Source organism: Pan paniscus, chromosome 8 (genome assembly GCF_029289425.2).
Source record: "Pan paniscus chromosome 8, NHGRI_mPanPan1-v2.0_pri, whole genome shotgun sequence".
Taxonomy (NCBI): Eukaryota; Metazoa; Chordata; class Mammalia; order Primates; family Hominidae; genus Pan; species Pan paniscus.
This window is the reverse complement of record NC_073257.2, coordinates 103,152,329-103,162,629: the sequence shown is the minus strand read 5'-3', so window position 1 is coordinate 103,162,629 and position 10,301 is coordinate 103,152,329.

The following is a 10,301-nucleotide window of genomic DNA, read 5'->3' as shown; positions in this document are numbered from 1 at the left end:
GGGGAAAAACCAGTTACAAGGGCTTAAGGAAAGAGAAGTACAGAGAAAGCTGCCTGACAGGAGCTGTGAAGCTATGGCTTTCCAGAGACCCTACTGAAACACACCACACCTTGGCCAAATCCAACTAATGCCAGAAGGCTGAGGAGCCTGGTTAACGCAGACCTCTACAGATCAGTCTACAGGGCCACAGAGTGGAGTGGAGGGGAGAGTGGAACTGGGGAATCAAGTAGAAGATATCAGCACAGAGTACATAGCAGGGCCAGACAGTATGGCTTTGCATCTTCCTCCAACAATGAGGCTCTACCTTCCAAAGATAAAAGCAGAGAAAAGGCAGGGTGGAGATGTGGGGATGGGTGGTGGCTTGGGGCCTGGTATGGTCAAGATTATTACTTATTTTTTTGTAAAAAAATACTAATACTTGTATCTTTTTTAAAAGTTTACTGTTTATTATTATAAAAAATGCATGCTCATTTGTAGATGCAACCAATCAACAAAATACAGAAAAATCGGAAGAAGGAAACAAAATACAATGGTAATCTTTAATCTCATCACCCAGGGATAATAACCATTTGCATTTTGGTGTTCCTCCTTCTAGTGTTTTTGTCCATGTGTATGTATATGTGTGTGTGTGCAAAGGTGTATATGTACCTTTGTGTTATATATCTACAGGTTACTTAAAAAATAATTGAACACATTACAAAATTCATTGTACTGTACAACTTCTACTTGTAGATATACATCAAAAACTTTATGTTTGTACTGCCTTTTCTTTGTAGACTTAAGGAAACAAAGAACAAATCCTGGCTGTCACTGGTGGTGGCAATATGCTGGGATGAATAGACCACAGAACTGATGAGTGACCTGTGGCAGAAGGGGCACGTATGAAACATTCGTAAGAGGAGAGAAATAACTCTGAGAGTTTCTTTACAAATAGATTTTGATTACATGTTCACATACAACTTAGTTACTGAATAAGTCATTTTGGTAAATATCCATTTCTTTATGAATAACTGTATTTTCAAAGTTAAGATCTATCATATGTACAGTTTATAGCTTGCTCTTCACATCTGCCATTATACTGTGACTGTTTTCCTGTGCCATTAAGTAATATTGTGTGAAAAGTGTTATCACTCTACTCACAGTCCCCGAAAGGGACCACCCTGATTACCACAAGATGCTTCTCCTCTCCTAACCCTTTCAGTCATAGCTGTTTGGACCAGAGATAGGCCAAGGGAGAAAAACCATGGGCCCAACTATGCCAATCAGTTAATTTCAAGATGTTAGCCTGAGGGACACAGGCTATGGTGAACATCTTGTTCATAAATTTTTGTGTTATATGTATGATTATTTCCTTAGGGCACATTCTTGGAAGGTCAATTACCTGGTCAAAAAAAAGGGTGAGGTTAAAAATCTTGATATATATTGCCAAGTAACTGTCCAGGAAAAATGTAGAATGCATATCTTTATGTGTCATAAAATGCCTTGCTGATATCCCTTTTTAAATTTGCATTAGGATAGAAATGTTAATTTATTTCAGAACTCATCCATTAACACGGTTCTGATAAAAAAAGCCATAATAAAAATCTCACAAAAGGGGCTTTATCAGGCTGTGTTTCCCTCTATTGATCAATTTATACTTTTCTAACTTTAATGGAGCCCGTTGCTTGAAAGGTTAGCTTCAAGCAGTTGCCATGGGATCTAGATTGGGGAGAGAATCTTGTAGCACTGGGAAGAAAACAACAGAGTGTGCAGATGCCCCAGTGAGGAGGCAGCCAGGTTCTGATGGATGTGTGTGGAGGGTGGGAGCCAGCGTGATTCTGCAGGCTCTGGCCATCAACTTTCCATCGGTTTGTTCTTTGCCCCTTACCAGGGTTGAAAATGCCAAAGGGGTAGTCTATTTTCCTTGCAAGATTCAGCACAGTAGGGACACTTAGCAAAGATTTTTTTTTTTCATTTTGTAGCTGAAGAGAGAAAATGAGATATTAGAGAGGAAAGGGTATTCTTCTGGGGACAATGTCTATGGCCTGAGAAGCCTGCCTTGTGGCTATTGTGGAATGGAGGCAAAGGTTTTCTGAATGCTAGCATGGGGTCAGCAAACTATGGCTCTCAGACTGTGAGCTAAGAATGTTTTTTGTATTTTTATACAGTTAAAAAAAAGAAGAATCTTTTGTGATATGTGAAACTTTTATTACATTCATATTTCATTGTCTATAAATGAAGTACTTGGGCAGTTGAGTAGTTGTGACAGAGACTGTGTGGCTCACAAAGCCTCAAATATTTACTATCTGGCACTTCAAAGAAAACATTTGTCTACCCCTGTGATAGAAGAGTAGCTCCCACGCCTTGAGCACTTACTGCATGCCAGGTATTGTAGTAATCACTTTATATGCGTTTCCTCATTTAGTTTTCCCAACTTTTCCTACAAAATAGTGGGTATGTAATTTATTTATGTTTTACATCTTGAAAATGAAAAGTTTGAGAAGTTAAATTTTTGATACCTGGTAAAATGGTGAAGCTGAGTTTCAAAGCCAGGTTTCTGACCAGAGAACCTGAAGGTTCTGATGAATAGTGTGATCTGATGAATAGTCAATAGACATGTTTCTACAATGTTCTTTAGGCCTTCCTGTCTTCTCAGATTCCTAAACTGTAGTGAATCTGTAGCTGGTGTAGAACAGGATAGAGCACAGAAAATGCCTGGTGTCAGGGATTAATAGATGTTAGCTAAGATTATTATAAAAATATAATGATTTATAATAATGAAGTGTCCAAATAATTTACTTTGTCCTTGATATCCTTAGGTCAAATTATCGTTGTTTGTTTCTCTCTCTCTCTCTTTCTACACACACACACACACACACACACACACACACAGATACACATGCCTACGTCTTCAAAGGCAACAGTCTTGAGATAAAACTTTGTTCACCATTTCCCCTTCTTAAAGTGCAGCTTAGTACTGTTTTCTTTCTCTGCTCAGCATATCCATTCTTTTTGATTTCTATTGTGGCTCTAATCTCTTCCAGCTGTTGCTGCAAATCTTTCCCTTCCTTCTCCCTCCACCTCACTTCCCTAATCCATATCCATTTCTGATCTCTCTGTAAAACTCAAAGGGCTTTCTGTCCCAGGAAAAAAGAAGGCTTTACAGCATAGGAGGTTTGCCATGCCCATGCTCCAGTAAGTGGGGCAATATAACGACACAATTACGTTTTTGACATTTAGATGCCTTTTATGAGCCATCTAGCTTTGTGAACTCTGTTTTCTGAAATCAGAGGTTTTCAAAGGTGGAAGAGATTTTATACATTCTTTAAGTCAATCTCATGACTATTATTAGAAACTCTTCTAGCACCTCCTTGACCCATGGGTACCCAGGTTCATTTGGATGCTTCCAGTGTCCAGGGGCTCACTTTTCTCCCAAGGTAATCTATTCCTTTGTGAGAAAGCCAATTATTAGAAAAATCTCTTCCTTAAGAGTTTGCCACTCTGTTACATCTATCCAGCGGTCTCAGGAGTCAAATAAAAAACCCTACTCCTTCTTCCACAGGATAGTCATTCATACATTTGCAGGTTGTCACTATGTCTTCCTAAACCCTCCCTTCCGCCCTTCCACATAGACATTTGTGTCCAGTCCTCATGACAGTTCTGATAGCTATCATTGGAAGGAGTTCAGTTCATTGTCATGATCTCTTTTAAAGCACCTGGAGCAGTGCTGGACAGAAAATACTTTACATGGTCTGCCCAGCACCAAATTACATAGATTTGGACTATCGGCAGTGTGACCTTGCAGATTGGGATGAAAAGCAAGGCAAAACCTGGAGAGATACCAAGAATTTAGTTGTAAATCCAAATTGCAAAAGTTGTGTGATCCTAAAGCAATCACCAGTATATGAAAAAAATTAGGATGTTCCACCAAGTACAAGGACTTTTAGAGTTAGATGAAAAAGCACTTAATTATCTTAAGAACCAAAGAAATGCAAAATCCAGTCAAATGATCAGTTTGGGTAGGAACTGCAGATATCTAGGCGAATAATAAAAACTAGGGATAGTATAGAACTTGGATTCAGGGAAATGGGTTTCTTGTCTTCCCTTCTCCCTCTTCTCTCATCCCATAAACATTCTGACATTATGTAGTATTACAATAAAAACTAATTGGGTACAAAGCATTTCATCGAGTTTTCCAAAAAAGAAAATACAAATGGCTCCCCACTAAAATCTCTGATCATTTTGTAATTTCATTCTGAGAAGGTAATTTTCCACATTATACACATATGAGGGGGTAATCCCAAAATTTGTACAGGATAATAAAATAATTAACTTAAAGGCTAAACACTTTCCTATCTTGGAAGATTTAGAAGTGTGTAGATATGTTTTAAGAAGAATCAAATGTAGTATATTAATATTTTTATATCATGAAATTGGTGTATAGTTAGCAATTTGCATATTTGAAATAATTAGAAAAATTTTTGAGGGTCATTCTTGTTAACCCAATTTAAAATGTGTAATTGAGAACTTGACTTAGACTTACAATTTTAACTGAAAATCTTACTAAATTTATATACAGTATTAGAACATTTAAGAAAATTTGAGACATCATATTTATAAATATATTATTTTAATATTAATTGCCTAGGAAGTTTTGTCTTCTAAATCAGTGGATAAAGATATTTGCCAAAAAATAAGAGCTATATTAAATTTATAAATACAGTTCAAATGTTTTAAGGCCTTTAAGTTTATAAGTAGGGCCAAGTATTATTTCAAAGTCCTTTTTAAAAATGATTGTTAAGGCCGGGCGCAGTGGCTCACACCTGTAATCCCAGTACTTTGGGAGGGCGAGGCAGGCAGATCACGAGGTCAGGAGTTTGAGACCAGTCTGGCCAGCATGGTGAAACCCCATCTCTACTAAAAATACAAAAAATAAAAAAAAAAGATTGTTACACGAGTTTACCTGTATAACAAACCTGCACATGTACCCCGACCCTAAAATAAAAGTTTAAACAAGATTGTTTAAATTTACTAGAATTGAGTGGTAGACTTTGTCACTTTAACTTAAAAGCTTAAGAAATAGATTTTTAAAATACATATCTTAAAGTATCATATATTAAAATTTAGAACCAAAATTAATACCTCGAATAGTCTTTTCAAAAGTCACTTCAAGGGTACTGAAAAACCTCACAGTGAACAATGATCTCCCTGATGGTCAGCAGCCTCCTAGGTTGGGTTGCTAATTTCAGCCCAGGCTGAAAAATTATTATTCATACTGAGCTTGCAATCAATTGATCCCTAACTTACCCTTTCCTGAATTTTTGTCATGTGAACTACTATCATGTTAGGGTTACCCAGTTCTGAGCTTGTGCAGTTCACATTTCGGACATGAGAACAGGACTTTGCATTTATCCTTATCAATTGTCATCTTACTGGCTTGGGACCATTATTCCTTTCTTGCTAAAATTAAATGCGGGCTGACTGAACTAGTTTTGTTTCTCTCATCAACCTAGCTTTCTATACTAGCTCTTCTTCCCCAGATGCTATGGCTGTGGGTGAAATATGAAAGCTTCCCTGTGTTTAGCTCCTCCCACATTTATCCAAATCAAATTTTCCTTTACAGCATAGCTCAGTTTCCTAGGCCTCAGTCCCTACTGCTTTCCCCTTTTCTAACTTCCTGTAACTTCCTTTCTAATCCATCATTTTGTCCCTTAATTGTATGATAGCGTGCGCTGACTTAACTTTCCCTTTCAGGGCGGTAGCTCCTGGAGTGTAAGAGCTTTGACTTATTTGTTCTTCAACAGCTAGCACAGAGCCAGTGGTTGGTTGATCTATAGGCATTTGTTCAATGAAAGAATTTCCACAGAAGCATCATTACATACAGTCTCATTACCACCTGTGTGCAGACACCTTTTCAACCATACAGATATGACTGACTTCTCAGACTCTTGCCAGGGCATCTCTCTAGTTATGTTAGTCATATTAGTAACAGCAGCAGCATCAATCATAGCAAATCATTCCTAAACACTTAACGTATGTGACAGACATTGTTCTAAGTGCTTTATCTGCATTAACTCATTTATTCCTCACGATATGCTTGTAAGACAGGTACTATTATTATTTCCACTTAGCCAAGGAATGGATGAGTAACATACCCAAGCTCATACCCTAGTAATTGGTAGAATACACTGGTATCTGCATGCAGATTGGTTCCAGAACTTGCACTTTACAGGGTGCCCAGATAGTGCCTTAAATGTGAATTATATGGAATATGAATTATATGGAATTTTATATTGAAAAGAACTTCAATTATCTTCTAGTCCAGTGATCTTCAAACTGGAGCATTTGTATCTCTAGAGGAGTAGAAGTATTTTTCAAAGGGTACTTGAGCACAGATATTTGAAGAGGATCCATTTCTAGATCCTGAACTTCCATATTATTATTATTAAACTTTATGTTTTATTAAATTAGGTCTGCGTAAGGAGTGGTTCCTGTTCACAGTAGTCATTTTCCCACTTTACAAAAGAAAGACATGTTCCTCACCCACCTAAGATCTTACTTTGGTGCCTTATTACAAGTTGTGAAGCTCTCTGGGCACTAAGCAAAAGGAAGGCCTTAATTAACAAAATAGCACCACGAATCCCAGGACATTTGATCTTTGGGGAGCATTTCTATGTAAGCATTTTCAGTAAATTGCCTAAACAGATGGAAATTGAGGGCTTATCCGTGATTCCAAACTAGCTAATGATAGAGCTGAGAGAAAAGCTACATCTCAAATCATGAAAAATGAATTTCAAAGTAGGGGTTTATAGGGAAAGGATAAGTTTGGACGGAAAGAATTGGAGAAGGGATTTCAGTTGGGAGGACAGTAGTATAAAAGAAAGTTTGGGGGAGAAATGAGTAAGCCCTATATCAGGGACCTATGGATTTTTCTAGTTTAGGTCTGGTTTTGAAAAGAATGAGAAAATGGGCTATTTCAATGACAGTGAAGGGATTTCAAAACTATCCTTAAAGAAACATAAAGCTGCTGTAAATTCCTAAACAAAAGAATCCTGAATGCTTTTGTAGGAGAACTGGGTGGGATAGAGATCTTAAAGAGAATGTATTCAAGAGGCTCTTGCAATAATTTAGGGGTCACATAAAAGTGTCTAGACTCAATAGAGGCTACACAACTGGAAAAGAAAGAGCTGGTCTGAAATACGTTGCAGATAAAATAATCAACAGGACTTTGGAGTAAGTACTGTAGAAAAATCAAAGATGGCACCTGAGTTGTGAGCCTGGTGACTGAAGATAACGGTGGCGCATTATACTGACTTTAGTAAGGAATGAGTGGGGAGGCAAGAAGAATCATTCACTCACTTTTAAAATCCATTCAACAAGTATTTATTGGGCAAATACTATGCACCAGTCACTACTAGATGGTGAGGTGAATATACAGCGGGGGAATAAAATATATGTTGTTACTATCCTCTTGGAGCTTGGTCCAGGAAGGAAGAAAGATAATAAGCAAGACAAATACCCAAATTCCAGGTGATTGCTATCAAGGAAAGAAATTGTGTGTGGATGATAGGGAATAACAAGGGAGGGGTTTCTACTTAGAGCGAGTGGTCAGATAAAACCTATTTAGGTGATATTTAAGATGACATATCTAAAGCATAAACCTAATCTCTTTTTTGCTGTCCAAAGAGGAATAAAATAGGGAAGTAACATTTCTTAAGCACTGAAGACTACAAGGAGTTTGATACCATATGACCACGTTCTTATTTTACGGATGAGGAAAACTGAAGCTCAGTAACAACCTGATCAATGTTACACAGAATTCAACATCATGAGCCCAAACGATGTCAATACCTGTAAGTGATTGACATCACTTACAGGTATTAATCATCTCTAAGGAGATGATTAATAATCATTAATAATCTCTAAGGAGAATTAATCATCAAAGAAAATAATCTTTAGCAAAGAAGTTAGACTTGATCCTGGAAGGACTATAGCAGACATTATAAAGAAAGAGGACATGTAGCTACTTCAGATGAATTCAGTTCTCTGGATTGAGACAAGTCCTAGACACTGAAGGAGATTTGGACTGTAATAGACAACCACTGTCAGAACTCTCTGAAAACATGGGGAAAACATTAGTGATGAACAAATGTACTCCCTTTTAACATAGAGATGGGAGTGGTAGCTTATGAAAAGAACAGGTCAATAGAACTGATATTGATCTCCCTGCCAATTTCTGGACTAGTGTGCCAACAGACAGGTTAGGAGCCCAAGCTTAGTGCCAGACATACTGCAAAGGAGCAAATTGGGTTCCTCCACTTCCTAGCTGTGAGCTCTGACCCTGAGCACATCACTTAACCTCTCTGGGCTCAGGTTCTTCATCTGCAAACAGATGAAAATGACCATTTTATAGGGATGTGAAGGTGCAGTGAACTCATGTATATACAGCACTTAGTACAGTGCACAGTAGATGGAGAGCATTCAATAAACAGTAACAATTATAGTTACAATTTCTCAAATTGCTTATTAAGCACATGACTGGCAAGTACTTAGAAAAGGAAGCGGTAATAGCCAATCAGTCCTTCATTCTACAAATAATTCTTGAGTGCCTACCAGGGGTCTTTCCTAGGGGTCTTTCCTAGGGAGAAAAGAAAAGATGCAAAAAGGAATTATGATTTATTTTCTGCCTGAAAAGGAAAGATTTGGCTTATTCATTAACTATCCTGTTTCCATCACTGGTTATACCGTACACAGTTATTTCTGCCTGATCTGGCAGGGAGGTTGTAATTCTGCATTTTTGTGTGTGGCATTGCAATCTATCTGTTGCCATGGAGAGATAAAGTGAAAAGAAGGCAAACCCTGGCTTCAATACAAACAGTGTCAAAGAACAAATATAGAAAAAAAGTAATGAAAACAAATGGAAAAAGCGAAATGGCTTTCTGCTTGAATGTGTATATGACAGCATGAAATCTGTTCTGGCATGAGGGAAAACAGGAAATAGAACCAATACCTTATGTTTTAAATATTTGTTTAAATTCATATTTTTAAATGTGGAAGTCGCCATGAAGCTATCATAAGAAGAATGCAGAAAATATTAATTGCAAATCATTTTCGTACTTTATTTTCTTTGTGGTTAGAGCTAATTTTATAGCGATTTTTTACTCTGAGGAACCGACACCTAGGTTGTTTGAATTGCAAAGATGATATAAGGATATGTGGCTCCTTTTCATTTAGACTTGCAAAAAAATTTAAGAAATTTTAGTTTTATCATTTAATTTCACATTCTCTTTCCCTAAACACATACTCTCCTGGTAGAAAGGCATACTTCTTGGGATGGCATTGGAGACAATGAGGCAATTGATATTTATTAAACACCTACTACATTGTATACATTTTCATATATATTATTTCACTTAATGTACACAACAACAAGGGGCCGAGGATACTCTATTTTTAATAAGGAGCTAAGGTTCAGAGGACCTGTGGGACTTGCCCAAGATCTCACTGCTAACAAGGCAGGTTAGGGATTTTTGACTCTAAGCTTGGAGCTCTGACCACTTTCTGATACTACCTCCTATCAAACTCAGTGGTTTAGAGGCCAGAACACAGGCTGGGAAGAGGAGACCTGGGTTCTCGTTCCCAGTGTTAAAGCTGTGGGATAGTGGGAGAAACTACTCTTCTGGCGTCATTTTCTTATTTGTAAAGGAAGAAACGGAGGGCTACAAAACCTGGGGTCAACCTCCAACTCCATCCCACAGGCCTACAATCTGTGGTCAGAGGTGGATTCACTGTGAAGCTAATAAAGTTTCACCTCCAGAAATCCTTACTTGCACAGCTTCTGTGAATGATAGCTGCTGCAAGGAGCTGTAGAATGTTCTAGATGGAGAGAAAAGCTACATCGCCATCAGGAAACATTCCTATGTACTCATTTCTGGAAAACCACCTAAAAACCATTCTCAGAGGAGTGGTTCTGAATTTCTAAGATTCCAGGAATTTGAAAGTCTAAATAAATATTCACTTTTGTACCTGATTTGTTTTCACATTTTTTTAATCCTTTTTTTCGAATGAAGGCCTTACAAATTGTATAAGCATCAAGGTCTGTCTCCCTCTGTCTTGATTCTGTGGAGCAGGTGGAAAAGGGAGCAGAAAAAGAAGGGAAACTGAGGCAGGAGACTTCAGAAGCTTCCTTAAGCTGCCCAAGTGCCCTCAAAGCTGCCGGCCTGCTTTGTACCCCATAGTTCTTCCCTGGAGAGGAAAGTCACATTCTACAGAGATTTTGGGGCCTACGCACCCTCCTGGCCCTTCCTCACACACGTGACTAG